Source organism: Seriola dumerili, unplaced genomic scaffold, assembly GCF_002260705.1.
Source record: "Seriola dumerili isolate Sdu_G_001 unplaced genomic scaffold, Sdu_1.0 BDQW01000025.1, whole genome shotgun sequence".
Lineage (NCBI taxonomy): Eukaryota > Metazoa > Chordata > Actinopteri > Carangiformes > Carangidae > Seriola > Seriola dumerili.
Genome location: NW_019174280.1, coordinates 5,355,132 through 5,375,186, shown reverse-complemented (window position 1 = coordinate 5,375,186; position 20,055 = coordinate 5,355,132).

Here is a 20,055-nt window from a genome sequence, read left to right as displayed (position 1 = left end):
TCAGTACAGGCACGATGGCACCAAAAACAACCAACCTCGCTGTTACGACATGATTTGAGGAAGTCACTGCACCCAGTCGCTGTTTCCCAAAAAAGATTGTTTCAGCACATAACTCTTCCTAAATCCATCAAGTATTATTTTTATATTTCTGTTTCGTCACAGAGTAGATAACAATATTGTTGCCTCAACACCACAGTTTAGAATTTGCTGGCAAGAAAATTCTTGTGGCAAAGAAAGAATAAAGGACGCGGGCAAAATGATTGAGTGCAAAAATGACTAAGGCCAGGTATGTACGCCACAATATATTAGAATAGACAAGTTACAGCTTGTTTAGCATCTTGAAATCCCTTAATGTCTTTGATTGAAAGAGTGAAAGAGTGAGTGATTGAGTGAGAGGCTGAGTGACTGAGTGAGTGATAGAGTTGAGTTTGTGATTAAGTTACACCATTGGCTGTTCTCTCTTTTAAAATGATTTGGCACAAACATTTTCTATTATGTCATCAGGGGGGCGTTAACAGTGAAATCCATTTATATTCCAGTTTACATTTTCAGACATCATTAGCGACTTTTTTTGTTGTTTTTTTAAAAAAAAAGCACCTAGTGACAAGAGTCACCAGTGCTGTCTCGCGAGCAGGATGTACACCTCTCTCTGTGTCTACTCTGTTCAGTGAGTGGCAGAGAGGTGGAGCAGCAGTTCGGTGCGTAGATAGAGGCTGTGCACCGTGTGAGAGACAAAATAAGTAGTATGCTAACTGACGTATTATTTCATCTAGCAACTTTTCCATCAGGCTTCCGCTACTTTCCAGTACAGCAGTTCCACAACAGTTTTCGACTACATTCTCAATTTTGCACATTGACCATACATGGTCCAACCATATATTAAGTCTGACATAGATTTGTTGAACTTTGGAGACAGCAAGTATTTCCCCCAATGCTTCCAGTCTTTATGCTAAGCTAAGCTAATTGTTTCCTGACTCCAGCCTTGTACTTAACACACAGGCGTGACACTGAGATTGAGCTTCTCATTTGGGAAATAATTCATGGCTGCATAATTCTTGTTGGACTATCCCATTAAGCTTGTAAGCTTGTTTACTGGGCAAAGAGAATAATATGTGAAGGCTCAGACAAGAAAAAAGTTAATTAATGAGATGAGTTTTTATGCCATAATGGAAAAACGGGGAATTGATTGAAGAGGTAGATGAGTGGAAAGATTATTTTACTCCAGTCTTTGTTGTCATTATCGCTGTTTTACGCTGTCAAGGTGGGAAATTCTTGAGGTTAGCATCGAGGTGAGTCAGCCATCAAGCTACTGAGCTTTCCTTTGGTCTGGGTTTCAGAGAGGAATCCCTCTCACAGGAGGCAACACAACAGAACTGGGCTGTGCTAACTCTCCCAGGTAATTTCCTACTCTCAGTGTTTACACCATGACCATGCAGATGACCTTGTTTTTTAGCTGCATTCACCAACATCCTAACTGAAAAAAACAAAACAAAAACGAAGCATGTTTAACATAATACTCACCTTTATACACACAATTCTTTTTTCTCTGCAGAAGTGGAATTTAAAACGACTCTGTATCATATCCATTCTGCAGCTGCTGTGTTTTTTTCCTATTATGCTAATACTGTAGTGTTTAGTTGTGTGTCTGTGTATGTGTGTGTGTGTGTGTGTGTGTGTGTGTGTGGGAGGGCCAGCAGCACAACAGACATCCTGTGCTGCCACTGCTCCAAGTTCCAGCTTCACTCAGCGTGCTGAGTGGAGGTAGCTCATTTACAAGTCAGAGGAATCCTCTGGTGTCTTCTGGCAAGAAAGTGAACAGGCAGAATATTTGACTCCTCTCGTGTGCTGTAGGCTTAGCATATATATCCATATCCATCACAGGTGGAACACGGGAGGAGAAAGCAAATAATGCTTTCATACATCCACTACAACCCTGACCTCATCTAGACATTACCAGGAGGGGCTGCAAATGTCTGTTCAGCTTTGGACTGGACAGATTTGACTTGTCAGTACCTCTCAGCACAGAGTCTTTTAGCCTTTTTTGTTGTTATTCTGCTTTTGCAGCCTAAACTCTGCTTTTATCAACTTAATTTACAAAGTTAGCAAGAGAGAGTTGAACATGCAGTGGCTTCAGAGCCACATTATCCTCAGGAGTTGGTACTAAGACCAATGCAGGACTACTATGAAAGTGCAATATTCACTTTCATTGTAGATCTGTGTGGACAGCTTGTTTCACTGTCCCAAGTAGCAAAAAAACAAACAAAAAAAATACAGTTAATGCAGCTTTAAAGTTTCAGCATGAATGTTTCTTTAAAGGACACTTTTATCCAGAGCGACCAGGTGTCACTACATTGAAATCAACAGTTACTAAATGATCAAATCTCCAAACAGCAGCTTGCTATAAAGAAGTATTGACCGAGCTAAAGGTTCAATCAACCCTGATAAGAACAGAAAATTAACTACAAATGAGTTCATGTTCATTACTTGTTTAATACTGTTGGGACAGGTTAGTGACAGCCAAAACTGTTCTCCCCACTGTCAGTTTCTTTTCTTGTCTTTTCCCCCGGAATCATTTAACTTACAGATAACAAATGTGACACCACATCTCCGCACTGAAAGATCGTTTTTAAATGACATTTTTTTTAAATGACACTCTTTTTGGAGTGGCAGGGAGGGTCACTGTTCAGTGGCAGCAGAAATATGTAGCCTATGTGCTTTTCCTGAGGCTCCGGCCTGAATGGAGGAGCAGAGAGATCTGTGACAGTCTTATGTAACTGCACTGATGCTGCAGCTGCTTTAGTGCTGTATTTTTATTGTTATTATTTTCTGCTGTGGAGTTAACTAGTGCAACTTTTACTGTCTGCCTGAAAAACATCAAAAGTCTCTTTTTTTCTCAGTCTGTATCACAGTTTTATTGGACTCGCTTTTGTTCTCTCTGAGCTTTCTAAATCTCATCCCCTGTTTTCCTCTCTCTCTTCATTTCTGTATTTCTGTCAGTTGCAGTCCATATTTAATTTTCCTGTGTCTCATTCATTCTCTCAGGATGACACAGCTGGATGGGTCCACGGTGAACTCAGTATAGGTGATGACTTGCAGCGGGCTGGTTGTGCAGAGGTCGACATTAGAATTCAACTTCCATGGCCTGTGATTCACTTGCTGCTTTGCTCCTTGATTTACTCTGCCGCTTGCTGTGCTCTCCCACTCACTCACCCACTCACTTCTTTTCCTGTTCTTTTTGTTGCCCCCCCCCCCCCCCACCCCCCCCCCCCCCCCCCCCACCGACTCGCCTGCTCACTTGTTCAGTCATAAGTCTTTCACTTACTGATTCACTTTCTCACTCTCTAATTTCCCACATTTAAAACAAGTTTATACTACAGAGATATTATTACTATATTATTATAATTAAGAATAAAGTGATAATATAAAAATCTATTTATCATATCACTCTCACTCAGCAATTGCATCACTCATTCACTCACTCACTCACTCACTCACTCCAATCTCCTCTTCCGCAGGCAACACACTTGATCTATAATACATTAACGTACCTGCAGTGTTCAGAGTTCTACTTCAAGGCTCCTGTGGTTCTAACAAGTTGAGATGAAAGAAATTATGAGTGTTATTGATTTCAATATTACAGGATAAAGTTTTCTTACCACTGCTATTAACTGATGATTTTTTTTCTTCATTTGAACCTCAAAGAGAGCTAATTAAGAAGTGTAGTCGCCTCGCTTTACTTCTTAAGTCTCACACATGAAGCAGCAGCGATGTGGCTCTAATGAGACGATATTACACTGATGGTTTCCCTCACGCTGAATCCGTAAGTACAGTGTAATCTTTTCAGACATTCTGTTACTCATCAGAAGTTAAAGCTTTCTTGAATGAACCAATCATTCACACCAAGATCACACAAGAGCCTCATTAAACGACTTTGTCTCTCTCTCTCTCACACACACACACACAGACACACATTTGATACTTGTTTACCTGGGCCACAGTGGGACGACCAAGCAAACAAACATAATAGCCGGGATAAAACAGGATGCGTGAAACAAAAACCGAAAGTGAAATCAATACTGTATCTCTTATTGTACTGACACAACTCTATTGTCAACCTGCTGTCTATCAGCAATTGAACAGCCAGCACACACAGTTTAAGTCAGTCTGTTGAGCTATTGACTCACCGATGGTGTGATCTGAATTTACAAGAAAAAAAAAAATCAATATGAAGCAAAATAAAAACCATTTCAAGTCAAACTGAATTTGGAATTATTCTCGTTTTTGTAACAGTACGGACACTGAAGCACCTAGTGATGTTTTTTCTAAAGAGGATAAAATCATTTTCTACGCCTCGGGCCTCTGGGTGGGTGTTACCCTCGGCAGCTGCTGACCGACGTTTGAAGGCTGGTATCGCTACGAGACGTGCTGTCAACATCTGTGATACGCTACTGACTGGATCACGACATCTGCTAAATAGGAAGAACAGGAAAAACCTGTTAATTCAACTGTTTTTGAGAACAAAGGCAGGCCCTACCCAGTATTAGTAGTATACCTGATAAAATGCTTGGTGAGGGTAGATCCATCACATGAGTGAGACTCTGTAATCTCCAGTCGTGTCAGCGGAGAGTTATGGCTTCAAATGCAGATCTAGACAATCGACATCGACAGTGCCTGACTTGTGACGACCGAGCCAGCTTTTCCTGTGTAGGCAAATTAAGTTAAAAGGTTTGATCAATCAGAGAAGAAAATATATCACTCACCAACACATACCAGCCTGTCTAAAGGCTACACATGCATATTTATGTAATTAAAGGGCCCGTTTTGTGAAAGTGTGTTTCAAAAGCCTGCATTTAGCCCTCGTGACACGACTGTCCACCAACCTCCGGAAGAAATAGTTTCTGGAGAAGGCAGGTGTTTAATTCAGAGCCTCCACTCTTGCTGCATTCTGCCCGCTGTGATAAATGAGGACAATAACACACTGCACTTAATTTAATTTGCATAATGAAATTTTGATTTATCAGTAAAGGGAGTGTAAAACAAAAAAGATGATTGCAAATTATGCGCAGTCTCCTGTGGTTGTCCAAAAGTAAAAAATGGCTCATGCTTCTGCGTCCCAGTGCAGGCGACAAGACAATCTGTACAAGGTAAAACATGAGATCATTTCCACAACAGCAGCTGTGATTATTAGTCGTTGTATATGAAGCAGCAAATGGGAAAACCACAAAGGCTTCTGTTGTGATGAGAGACTTAATTAAAGAGGATGCAAGAAAGAAAAAAAAGGGCACAAGCAGAGAGTGCTCTGCAACCAATGAAAAAGGATTATGATATTAGTATCACTAAAGTCAAAAGCCCTGATAAAGATGGCCTGTTAGTGCTACATTTTAGTGACATTGTAGAAATGATCATTACTCTACACTTAAGATGTCGGGTCCCTCTTTTCTCCCTCCAGTGCTCAGTCTGGGAGAGCCAACACTTTTCAAACACACTTTACTACAGAGAGAGAGCAGATGAGACTTTTAATTTGAGACCATGTTCTCCTCTGTGTTTACCCAGAGAGGATGTCAGTCTAGTTTAAATTAGCCCTCTAAGTCCAGGAGAACTAAACCACCCACATTTTAGGGATGGTAAAGTAAGCTCTGCCCCTAATGCTGTAGAATTGTCTTTTTCTTTGCCTCATTGTATTTTATCCCAGTATCTAATCCTGTGCCAACTTTCAGTGCCATTAGAGAACGTAGTGTACACTTTACACTATAAGTGAGCAGAATGTACGTGTAGGGATTGATTAAAGTGTTTTTGTTGCCTGACATCTATACCTTAACCTAGGCCTGGGCGATAAAAGGATGTAGATATGTACTGGTGATGGACACTTAATCAACAGCAATGTGAAGAGTGTTCCACAGAAAGTCTGAAAGCTTACTCCATCCCTGGCTCATAAACAGACATCATATCCCTCGATAATGGAGTGTGCAACGAGTGACAAACAGCCAATCATATAACGGGTGTGCTGTTCATGGAATGAGAAAATGAGTGCAGCCGGAGAAGGTCAGTTCGACAGTATGACAGCTTTTTGGTTTCTTTAAGTCTGACAGATATCAGAACACTGCGCAGGAAAACCATCCCGACCAAGAGCGGGAATACACCAAAGGTACAAGGACATAACCCTCACAGTAACGTACTACTTTCTCCTGGTTTTTATTAAAAATGGGTCTTTAAAAATCATCAATAATTGCATGTACCATTAAGGCTCAGTCTTTACCACAGTGGTCGGTTTACCGGGCTCTTGCACTAACTTAAATATATTGTATTTGCCATTAGCAGATATTGAGGAAAGTGAGGATTTTAAAAAATTTGGGCATTTTTGAAAGTAATGACATGGGTAATCTCTTCTATTGTACAATTAACTGAAAGTTAATTAACATTTTTTCAGAGTCCATGTATAACTTATTTGTATTAGTATCAGTATTTTCACTTTGTTGTCATGAGAACTGACAGTGTCAAAAGGTATTGTTTCCATGATTTATCAATTCTTAAAAGGTTTTGTGTATATGTGATGCACATGTATCACATATACACATAAACAGGAAAATGTTGTGGGTGTGGGAAAACATTCCAGTATCATCATCATATCAACTCATTTTAAACTTACATTACATATTACTATCATGTATGCATAATGGTTTCCATGTAACTGGCCCACCCATATACTTAACCACCTATGTATGTAATTTTTGCACCAAATGTGTCGATGAAATGGTTCAGTGCTTCAGCTCACTGTGGCTCTGAAGTGATTTAGGTGATCTGGTAATATTAAGCAAAAAAAGAGGAAGAATTATGAGATGGCAACCCCTAAATTAGCTTCTATTAATCATTGACCCCTGGGATATCTAGACTCTCTGAGCATATGATGCCAAAGTAAACCCAAGAGGTCTGCTGTCAAATAGCTTCTATCGATAAGGTCTGATCATATAATTAGGTAAACCCTTTGGGAAATGCTGAAGAAAATATTCTAACTTAACGACACTTATCACTTGTACTCATTACTTAATTATTGCTTCAGTTTGCTGTTGGCGGTTGTGGCACTTCCCATTTATTATTGCACATGATCATCACAGCTGGATTCATTTAATTTATGCTCTACTGAATTAAATGCTAATCGATGTGGGACCTTCATTAATGTCAAAGGCGGATATGTTATCTATGCACTGACTTATATATACTATGATGGTGTATATGGTCCTGTAGGCAAGATTCAAACATGATGTTAGGAATATGAAATAGTCTAGTTATGGTTAATCTGTGCAAAGGCTTTGGTCGTTTTGTCACTGTACTTGTGGAGTGTTGAGATTCATCTGAGGAGAATGTGTGACTGTGGGAAGGAGAGGGCTCAGAGCAGACAGGGTGGGAGGCAGAGTGATCTGAGTTTGGGGAGGGAAACTGAAGCTTTTAAATGTATCATGTGGTCATCGTCAGGAGACTGAATCGTGCACAGAATCGTAGAAGTTTGAACATCTTTATTTACATGGAGACCTTGCTCAGTTGTCATGTTAATGTAGATGTTCAGACCTCCATGACTCTGTCAAGGACTGTGAACAAACATGGATCAGAGGTGGTAGAGGAACTTCGACCTGTATGTCACAGCAGCTGTGTCTCATTCCAGGGGCCGCGTCCTTCAGAGGAAGGAGTGACCTTTGCCGTAGACCGCAAAGGCCGAACCACAATGTGCTTTACATCACCAGCTGTGCCCTTACCATTGCTTTGCAAAGCACCACTCCTGTCGCCTAGCAACCTTGACAATATGTTACATTTTATAAACATGAGGTTTTACTTTTTACTTTGTTAATTATGACACATGAAACCTATTTGTTATACTGAACCCATCTTGATGTATGCGTCGTCCACTCCCCATTCATCCATTCATCTACTAACAAGTCTACAGCCGTGCTAGCAGGACTGTGGGGCTGAATTAAAGCTAAATGCTCACATTGCTATGCTAACATGCTCACAATGACATTCCTCACCTGCTGATGTTTAGTAGGTATAATGTTTACCATGTTCACCATTTGAGTTTAGTGTGTTAGCATGCAAACATTTGCTAATTAGCACTAAACACAAAGTACATTTGAGGCTGATGGGACTAGTATTGTTCATAAGCCAAAAAAAGTCAGAGGATCACAAAAGTCAACCAGATTCATTGTCAGATACTCTTGATCACCTGCACCTCGTTTCATGCAATCCAGTAAGTGGTTATCACAATACGTCAGCCTGGACCAAAGTGGTGACATTTTCATGCACTCGATTTCATGTTGGTAGTTCATTTCCACTATTGAGTTTCAGCTCAGTGAGCCACAAGATTTAAACGTGCCAAATACTCACAGAGTGACTGAAAATCACTGAGTGACACTGTCAGATTATTTTTTCCTTTGGTTCAATTGGAAAATATTGCCTTTATGTTTCTAAACTTGTGTGACTCTAACCTTCTACATCTCTAATCAAGTGTCAAAATTGTGCAAATTCAATGCATCTGTTAAGTATGAAGCAATTACATGTAATGTACATTTTGCTATGCAGGATTGATGGTGTCACAGAAAAACAGCAGTTTACGCCAAGAACCAGTTTGGTCTAATAGCTGATGATGAAAATGAAAGGGTTTGGACACGCTGCAGTTTTTTTCCCCTACTGAACATAAATCCTCCCTCCTGTCTTTGTAACTAGCTCCATTAATTCCAAGTGAGAGCAGTGTTGCCATTTGAAGTCCTCTCATAACAGAAGCCATAATGTAGATCCACTTCACTCCATTTGGCTTTTAGTGTTTGGGCTCTACAGTATCTCTTACATAAATGCAGCTTTCGCTGAGAGAGGGATGAAAGGAGTGATGAATGATGAATGGATGGATGGCAGAAGAGGGAGGATGGAGATGGAGGAGGAATCATTCAGTGAACCATTACATGTCCATCCATCCCAAGCAGCAAGAGAAATAACACGTGTGTGTGCTCTTTGTAGGCTCATTGCTCACAGAAATGCCCTCACATGTAAATACCGGCACATACAATATCTATCTATACTGTTATATCATTAAGAAAGACAGTGGACATGTGGGAGGGTACTGCAGCAGTATGTGGTTGTATGTGTGTATGTGGTCGTATGTATGGAGCCCGGTGGTTGTTCAGGCAGGCACACAAATCATTTAATAGTCAAATGTTCCATATGCTGCTCCCTCCATCTCCCCAGCCTGTTCCTGCATTAGCATTTAGATTTATGTCATTATTTCAGCATGTTCCCCTCTATGTGTTCATGTCCATGTAAGTCTTGTGTATATCATGAATGTCATGACTGTTATTTTTACACCTACATTATTTCAGTTGCTTATTTACATATGCAGCATACAGAGAAACATTTCCTTTCTATTGGACTGAAATTTAAGTCCAGTGTTTGCTCTACTTTTAGCTGTGGTCTGGTCTCCACCAGCTCCTGAGGGAAATCTGGCTCATTAGCCATTAAATGCTCCACTGAACATTACATTCACTAGCTCATCGCTAACTTCGTATGTCTTCTGTTTGGTACTGCGCAGTACTTTTTTTTGGAACTATTGCAACTCATGGCCCACCTGAAAATCTCAAAAATGTCCAACAGGGGACCACAGACCACAGGTTGGGAACCACTGCTATAGGTTTGCTTGAGCTGTCCAAAATAGAGCAAGCACCATAACCTATTAGCCATATTGTAACATTCATTGTTTAGCACCCATTAGCGACAGCTAAACTAAGTTAATAAGCTAATAACATTGCTAAGTGACAGGTACCAAGATGGTTAGCTTGGAGAACTTTATTTTCCCTATTCCACAACTCTTTATCGAACAGTATAATGATGAACAAAATGCCATGGAGAGTAATCATGACAGGAGAGAAAATAGAGATAAAATCTGGGAAATATTGTGACTAACTAGCGCTAGCCGGACCAAGCTAGCTAGCAAGTTAACGAGCTTGCCAGTTACAGTCATTATGTCACAAAGCTTCCAGCCTGAATGAGCAAATGTGCTGCAACTTAAAAAACCTGTTTTAGAAGCACTGGGTCATCTGACACAACTTGTACGCATGTGGCTCACTAGGCCATAAACAAATACACACACATACACGAATACACACACATGTGCGCAAATACACTCCTTCATATGGGCCATGAGAGTTTCTCTCTCTCAGCAGGGTGGATTAAGAAAGCAGTGATTTCAGAACCACTCAAGCTGACACACCAGGAAACCCCTCCAGAGCATAAGTCAAGTAGCTAATTACTGACTCCACCAGAAGAGTGATTGGACATTCACTTGATGAACACAGTTTGTCAAAGATGAAAGAAGTTTGAACCAGAAAGCAGAGCGTGCATTGTTTGTTCCTGAAACCCTCTTTACCCAGCATTCATTCTGTTACGCTTCAATAATGCTGGCAGCAGAAGTTAGGAGTGAAATGCTGACATCCAGACAGAGTAGAAAAGTTTTTGAGGCATTGAGAAGAGAAGACAGGGTTAACAGACAAGCATAGCAGAACCACAATGGCTATGTGGAAACAAAACAATCTGGCCAATTAGGTGAGTGAACCATGTTTTATTCATATTGTAGTATATGCATATGGTATGGTCTACTTGTTACTTACATTGATACTACAACTGAAAAGTAATGGAGGTAAAAGACAGATCCCCAAAGAAACACTGAAACACTGAAATAAGCTACACAAGCCAACTATTTTGGATTTTCCAGCGCCTTCATCAGGGCATAGGCATTTCTCATGGTCTGACATCGACATTTTGACTTGTCATAACCATACAAGCTAAGGTGTAACTTAACTTAATTATGGCTAACACGCCATTAAATTGACCCAGTAAGCCTTATAATATCAGGGGCCTGTGGCCGTCACTCCTGTATGGAAGCCCAAGTAATTAAATATTAAATAAATAAATCACACTATGAAATTAATAAATATTACTAATTACTTTGCAAATTACTATGAAATAGTATTTCATTATTAATTTTGGAATAATACAAGGGTTTTTCTTCTTTCTTTCAGCAGCAGCCTCTGGTTGGTTGATTCAGAATTAGTTTGACATTGTTGTTGTTCTACCTAACAGGAGCTGACTAGTAGCAGTTGTAGAGCTTGCTAAATTAAAAGATTGCAGGGGGCTGAAATTGGGGGGGCTAACTGACTAAAAGATGAGAGGACGGTGACAACACCCCTACCATGAAAACTGGCATGAAATGTGGCATGATAAAATAATGAAGTGGCATGAAATATGTGTTTTGAAACGAAAATTATAATAATAAGTGAAAATGAACTACACAACTTTGTTATAATGAAAAAAATATAATAATGCATTTTGATAATTTCTTAAATCATTTCACAGATTATAGTTTTATTTATATTTTAAAAATTAATTCATGTAATTAGTTATTTTGGGGCACTGTAATCCTATAATTGCAGAAATTATAAGGTTATAAGTAACAACTATGCTTTTTCTGCCATAAACAGGCTCATCAGCATCACTTTTAAAGACCCTGCACACCCACACAGGTGTTTTCACTTATTCTGGCTAATTAGCTGTCTGCTCAGTTTGAAGTTGGACTCTGTCAAGTACAACAAAACTAACAGGAGAGTGGGGGAGATGTCAGTCTTGTCAGTCTAGTGCAATTTGCCCACGTAGTCCTGAGGAGGAACTCTAATTAAGTGAATTAATAAATAAATAAATAAATAAAACACTTCTGTGGGTGTACAGTGGGTGGTGTGTGTTAAATGCTAAAGATGCACCATCACTCCAATTCTAATCAAAAACCCACTGATGATGCAGCAGTCACAACCTTAGAAATTATTGCACCCCATAGGGTCAATGAGTGTATGTTCTGTCATATGAGCATTGTAGAAAACATAACAGTGGGAACACACAAGAGAACAGCATATGTCTGTTCAGTGAGTTATATACTGTCTCCAAACTTGAAAACCTCACTGTCATCCCCCTTTGATATGATGCTCTGTCTGCTTTGCTCTGCCGGCCCCCGTCTGTTGTTATGTAACTAGCTTCCCATGTGCTACAGTGTACTCTGTGAGCATGTGTGCTGCTTCCCTCCATACATACAGAGGCTCTAAGTTTAACAGAAGCTTCCCTGAAAAACAGAGGTGATTACTCTTTAATCAGGGATCCATTAAACATACGAGTCACACTGATAAGAAGCACACTTGTCCCTTTCAGTAAAATCTGCCTTAAGCATACAATATTACATAAGTTAAAAAGAAATACACTTTCTTCAACCAGCCATCTCGCTCACTAACCCATCGTCCTTATCCAGAACAGCAGTGTGATACTAAACAGATACAGAGAATTAACAGTAACAAGCACTTTAAAAACAATGCAGTTTGTATTCTCTGTTAAGACAGACTTTTCACCTCTCATTCAAAAGTGTCATTAAACTTGTCAATCATGATGCTGAAGGAATAGTTTGATGTTTTTAGAAAGGCAGCCAGGTCCGCTGTTTCCCCCAACTTTCAGTCTTTAAGCTGAGCTGCTGGCTCTCGTTTCACATTTAGTGGGCAGATAAGAGTGATATCGACCTTCTCATCAAACCCTGTCCCAAAAATGTCAAGCTATTCTTTTAAAGTTACTGTGACATTACTGTCTGTGGTGTTTGGTCGCTCTAGCCTCTATTTTGCCCAACAATTTTGTTTCTTTGCTCAAAATATGCAGTAGATGTAGCATCTGCATCACTTGCACAAAATATTGATTTAAAAAAAAACACCTTGAGATAAGTCTGCTTACATATTTAATAAAGAAACTAGAATTAGCACCTCACAGTTGTATGCCTCCACCACTCACACTAGTTTCAGGTTATATTCCTGATTATCCGCGGTCATATAGAATATTAACCATTTGTGTGACATTTTGTCATAATTGTGTGAAGTCTTGAGTAATGGCTAAAAAGTGTTTTGTGAGGTAACACTTACCTTGACCTTTGAACTTTGACCACCAAAATCTAATCAGTTGAATCCAAGTGAAGGTTTGTGCCAAATTTGGAGGGATTCCCTTGTGGAGTTCTCAAGATATTGCGTTCACAAGGCCAAAGCCGCATTGTGTGAGGTCACAGTGACCTTGACCTTTGACCACTAAAATCTAATTAGTTCATCTTCGAGTCCAAGTGAATGTTTGTGCCTGATTTGAAGAAGTTCCATTGAGGCGTTACTGAGATATTGTGTCCACGAGAATGGGACGGACGGATGTCTGTGGGCTACGTACAGACAAACAGACAAACAAGATGCAGTTCTGGCTGTTGCCGGCACAGAGGCATAAAAATCGGTAAATATGACATCGGGTAACATGTTCGTAAATTGGTCCTGTTTTTAGATAGTCAATGCCAAAAAACTGCTACTATGTTATGTAAGGCATTTGTGATGAGATATCTTTAGCTACTCCCCAATAATAAATTCTGCATATCACAATTATACTCAGTAATTTATAAGAAGTGAATGTACTTTTCATATACACCCACAAAATATAATGCAATGCTCCTTCAGGAAGATTAAAGCATCTTTGATTAGACAGTAAAGGCAGCAGTGAGTCACACACAGTGAATCACTTTCAATTCGGCAGCAACCTTGCATTAAAAATGCCTTAAAAGACAGAGTGCCTTCTTCTCTCTTGTGTGTTGTCTGGGGTGTTCCCACGTGAGTCCAGGCTCTCTGTCTGCTGGCGCTCCCCTCTCCGATACCATCAGGGCCCGCAGCACCATTCCCGGTCACTGCAGAGAATAACACACTGCCGCGGCACACACATGCAGGGAGGAACACACCCGCAACAGAACACACACGCAGTGAACAACGCAATACGCCGGCATGAGCAGTGCTGAAACATGGGTGTGGAGGGCACCTGGGCCATCTGTCTCGACAAAGTCTGTTTGAGAGCTTGCATGCACACACAAACACATACTTGCACATGCTTTTACATAGACACTGACTTGCTCGTACACATTTAGATTTTAATGCAATTACAGGAGTCCCTATAGATGCAAATTCATGCATGAAACACATAATTGCACATACACCTATGTACTGTTTGTGTACAATAAAAAATGCACTCATGTATAGAAACAGAAAAACCCAGTTTATAATGCAGTATAACAACTACATGAAAGTATGGGCTATTTTTAGGAGCACAGATGCTCCCTGTGAAACCTTGAAGCTGACTAATGTAGGAAAAGGTTTTTAGAGGTGTTTTACTTTTCTATTAACCTTTAATGCGTTGGTAATAAAATGTATTAAAAAAAAATCTTTTATTTTTTCTTCCTCACCATTATTCAATTTATTTCATTCTTAAATTTATCCTTCACTTTATTTCAAATGCTGCACTTGAAGATAATGTTATGAAAACAGAAGCATGGTGTCTATGAACTTTCAAGTAATGTTAGCTTGCTAACTTTGATAGTGTTAGCTTGCCAGCTATTATGCCTTAGCTACTGTTACACGATACATTGAAGCTACAGCAGTACAGTTCATGGAGGATTAACATCACATCCTCTGGCGGTTGATGTTTTATGACAAAAGTTAGCTTCAGCTTGCTAGCTAGCTGAAATAGCTGTAGCTTGTTCTGTTTGACTAAACACCAAAACAAAAGAAAAACAAAGAAGCTAAAAACTAAAATGAGCTAGTTAAAGATAAACAAAAGAGTAGAATAAATTAAGTTTTAATGTATTGAATTGAATGAATTTAATGTATCATCTGATTTTTTTCTTTACAATCCATGTAATTATTTTTATATAAAATATAATATCATTTTTACTTTTATTGATCTATTCTGTGATTTTTGTTTTACTGTCATTTCTAAAGCTCTGTAGCCATGCACATACAGTACATAAAACCTGACTCATGACAAGTCTATACTAATTTCCAATACTGACTTTAATGATCAGAGGAGCAAGAGAAGAAGGTATACTTCGGATCTTTCAACTGAAGTTGTTACTCTGCCAATCACAAAGCCCACAGGCCTAGTTAGGATGTCTAACATCCTCACATTGTTTCTCTTCACTGGACTCAGGGCTGTCATAAACGCAGCTAATTAAATCACTTTGAATCTGCTCTGTGGCAAAATTCTCAAGTAGTCTGACTCCACTTATATCCTATATGTCCTGATTGAAGAGGTTAAGATTTTTCTTTTCAAAAAAATAAACAAAATAAGAAAAATTGCAAGGTTGTTGATTGCTCGCTTGACTGTTTGATTGTAGGTCAATTTGGCTGTGTCTGAGCTTCGTTAGGGTTTTACTATTCAAAAACAGACCTTTCATGAAGAGATTTAAGCCTCGAGGGGGAACTGACATCATGTAAGCTTGGAGCTGGACTTCCATGCTGTGGTAAAAGTTGACAGTTTCCTTCTCATCTCAGTTGTTGTTGGGACTATTCTGAAGATTACAGCTCTGAAAGAAGAAAGCAGTTTCTCCACTCCAGAGTTTGATTGGATGACAAACTGGTCTGGACCATGCAAAACTAGAAAATATTTCCTCAGCTGGGCGTCTTTGACGGCCCAGTGTGGGGACAGACACAGACCAACTGTCTCCTCTCAGCTGCGCCCAACTCACTATCTCTCCGTCACACTGTGCTCATGTGCATAAAAATACACACTGTTGCATAAACATAGGCACATACATGTACAGTACAATGACACACACACACACACAGACTCACACATACACACACACACGCAGACACACACACACGGAGCTGCAGATGAGAACAGGAGAAATGCGTTTTGAATTATTGAGCCAAGCTGATAAAAATAGGCGTTCAAAAGAGGCCCTATTAAATATTCAGAGCTGTATCTTAAGCAATCCATGGCTGATAGTGGAGAGCAGTTTCTGTGCATCTCTCTGCACGCTGATTTCACTGCTGCCAGGCTTGAATGTGAAACGCCCCCGAGAGGAATATGATTTACATTACAAATTATGTTTCTTAATGTCTCTACCCAAAATGAGAAAGTGTTACACGTTTGCTCGCACACACCACTGGCCAAAAAGTTGGCTGTTTGCTTGGCTGTATGAAATAAAGAAAGAAGATGAATAAACAAAACTGCTGGCTGGTTTTGATGAAGTATTTTGCTTTGCAGTCATGCTCGCTGATTACACCAAGACATGCTATTCATCAACACGGATAAGAGTTGGAAAAGTGTTATTGTTCAGAGAGACATATCCATAATTAGTTTAACTCCCTGAAAACTTAAAAGGCGAGAAAAATTACAAACATGGGACTATATGTATTGGAATACTTTGCTAACTGTGCTTAAGAGCATTTTCCACTAGTCTATAATATTTTTTACTGATATAAAATTTAAGTACAGCTTCTTAAAAGTTCACTGTTGGTTATATTTACAACTTACTATTGGAGAATCTCATAAAATTTGCATTTAACTTGAGATTTATTTTAGTATACTATATTTATTTTACTATAAATATTTTAAAATCTATTACATCAAATATATGATATTATTATATCTAAGTAGAGTAGAATCGTTCAGCTCATTGTCTTGATTTAAGGCCGGCAGTTTCCTAATTGGTGGACAGAAATTCTAGAAATCATATTTTCCCGGTTACGCCTCACCTATTTCAAACCAATGAGAAGAGCACAGATAAAACAAAAAAATACAGAAAGCAAAAACCATTCTAACTTTGGCAAAAAAACAAATGTCATCTTAAAAAAAATAAATAAAATAAAACTTTCCATTTAAACTGCTTTATTGCCTGATATTATATTGAAATTCAAGGTAATAATCATGTTTTGAATACGACAAAAAAACCTTCAAACATACAAAACGCTGTTAATACATGCTCTGTAAAGGTAAATGCTGCTACACAGTGAACAGAGTAAATGATGGTATGCTGCACTGTTTGTTTTTCATAGTCAATATATTGTATTTTCTACTTAAACACAAGCTCAAGTCAGGGTTGTTCACACTGCTGGGGGGCTCAGCTTCTGACCTGATTATGTAGCTGCAGCTTAAGACTGCTTACAGTAGCTTTCACATGTACAGTAGTACAGCCCTAAAAACCATGAATCACTCCCACCGTATGACAGGATTGTGTATAAAGCATATCCCATGCATCATCCACTCCATGATATTTATTTGAATCTTTCTTGCTAAATTAGATTTATTGACAGTCAACCAATGTGCCCGACCTCGTATTGACTTTACCTGCTTTGCGAGACGTTAGCATGAAAACAGAATGACCAACGTCTTGGATTGTCAGATCGATTATATCAAACTCTTATATCAAGCCCTCCTGGTCGCTGCGTCACACTGGGACCTGACCTACCGCTGACAGCTCTGACCCTAAAGAAAATGCGGGTTCATAAGAAGCGATGGTGGCGTGTGTGCATCTGTCTCATCAACACGCAGGAAGCATGTATTTGAGTTCAGCGTTAAATATTCATTGTCTACTTCCTTTTATGTGTGGAGAAATACAATATACTGTATATGTTTTAGTAGTAGGGGTTTGTAGTATTCTAGTCATTTAGAATGAGCAGGAAATATCTAATTATGCTAAACGTTTTTTTTTTTTTTTTTTTGCACTGATGTTTTGTCTTCATGTCATCGTTGTTTTCTTAATGTCTTGCACCGGTTGTGTGCTCTTTAAATTGCGAGTAACAAACTATTTTTAATTTTGTCCGTCAGTTCAGTTAGCCGTGCTCAACTCTTTACCTGCCTGCTACTGCAGCAACTAATCTCTACATCAGTACTAGTTTGTGTGGTACCACCTGTTTTAATTCAGTGATATAAACAACCAGACTGCACGTGTTTGAACTTGAATGAAGAGTGAGTGCAGCTGGCGGCAGCTGGTGGAGATGGCAAACAGACTGTAGCAGGTATTGTACAGTAATGTGGAGGACAGCACACACTGGCCTGGTGTCAGGATGGACATCACTAGATAAATAAATGGTAAATGGCTGCACTGAGCGGGTGCATACGTAGAAGATCCAAGGGTTAAAAAATATTTTCGGCAAGTAGAAGTAGAATATGCAGTTGGTTAGAAAATGATTAATGTAGGGTGCAGAAATTGGAACTTTTCATTACTTAGACATTAACCTTCAATTTGACCTCTACAGCCAAACATATAGCAGCTCTCTCGGTGCCACTGTTCCTTTTGCCACAGTATCAAGAAAACAAACCCAGGTATCTGTTTGCATTTGAAGGGAATAATCAGAAAGATGAAACAATGCTCTCCCCTCAGGGCACCAGCAGCCACAGCACAAAGCAACTACAGAAGAGTCTTTGAAGTGACAACACCCACGGTTTCACTGACATGTCATATAGATACAACAACAACACTGCTAACTCTGATAGACACAGTTACACTGGGGGAGAGAAACCCCTGCACTTCTGTGTACAAGTTCACACAGAGAAGTGAGATCACCTGCAGTAACAGACCACGGTGACTCTCACAACTTTGTCTCTGAAATCTTCAGATGAAGAGATGGAGCCACTGCAGAGAGGTTTCAGCTGCACATGCTCACTCTGGCATTACTCCCATTACAACCACGACTACAATACATTATTACAGAAAAATCTCATACAACATTCATCATCGGGTCATTAGTCGTTAATGAATACAGTTGTAAACAAGTGCATTCATCTGTGGGTCAAATTGTATTTGAATAAATGAGTTACTTCATTAGCTGCTGTCCCTGCTTCAACCACAGGACCCTGACATGCCCTTGATGATGGAGTACACACACTGTTTTGACCGAGCACTTGCATGGAGAGGAGGGAGTGTAAGGGTGAGAAGGGTGCATGAAGAGGGGTGTGTGTGTGTGTGTGTGTGTGTGTGTGTGTGTGTGTGTAGGAGAGAGATAAAGACAATGAGATGGTATAATAGAAAAAGAGTGTGATGGTACACAGAAAAAAAACAAACAAGCGAGCTATGATGAGATGATGCTGCGAGAAAGGTCCGGGGTGACATGGCGATTAGAAGAGAGGAAGGAAAGAATTGCAGGGGAAAGGGAAGGGGTGGGGTTGGGTGGGTGAAGGTCGCAGTGAGAGTGGTGTAATAGGAGAGTGAGGGAGCATTAGAGGGAGCGAGGGATAGATAAAGAGGGAGAGAAATGGGAGAGTGAAAATGAAAAAAATAACACAAGCGGACACAGACGGAGGGGTGAGAGACGGGAGAGTGAAAAAGGTGGAAGATATATAGATTATGAGAAAGAGGAGAAAAAGATGAAGCACAAATGATTCAAGACAGGGGGAGAAATAAGTAGAGCGAATGAAGGGGGAGACAGACATGGAGAGAGACTGTGTTTGTGTCTGTTGCAGGGGGAAGAGAGAGAGGCAGAGCGCGCGAGAGGGGGAAGCCCGGCAGATCTTGTCTAGAGGGGAAATTGCATTGCTAAGGATTTATTGCTTCAAGTGTAATTGGGTTCAACCAGCGCCAAGAGAGAAAATCCATTGAAGTCTCCTCTCCGTCGGAGAGCACATTGTTGATCTGCTGTGACTCCCACATCCCTGCTGCTGCTGCTGCTGCTGCTGCTGCTGCTGCTGCTGCAGAGCGAGGTATTATCCCACAATCATCTGCCCTAAAAAGAACACACCTAAATATCATACTAGCCGGGAGGCAGGGAGGAGAAGCCTCATCATTTTTAGATACTTAGCAACTCAATTTGCCATCCTCCTCATCTGACTCTGAGCTGCTCTGTCCCTGATGGTGGTTTGAATCCACCTGAGTACATCTGGGTATTATGGTGTGCAACATTAGCTCCATTGTTGAAGCTTTTTGTTTCAAAACTATAATTCAGTTTCCCAGTATGCGTTTTGTGAGTAAAGAAATGAAGTTTGATGTAGAACTCACAATATTTTCTTCTGGACTAGTAAGTAAACAGCTGTTAATGCTAATTATAGCTATGTAGCAATAGTAAAACTTAGCCCACATTTTTCTTGCTAGCTTAGTAGGCCTACTATGTTTCCTGATATTTTTTCCTTGAGTACACTGCAAGAAGTCATGAATTTTAATGTTTTGAATTAAAAACTGGCAATTAATTCCTGCTCGGTCTA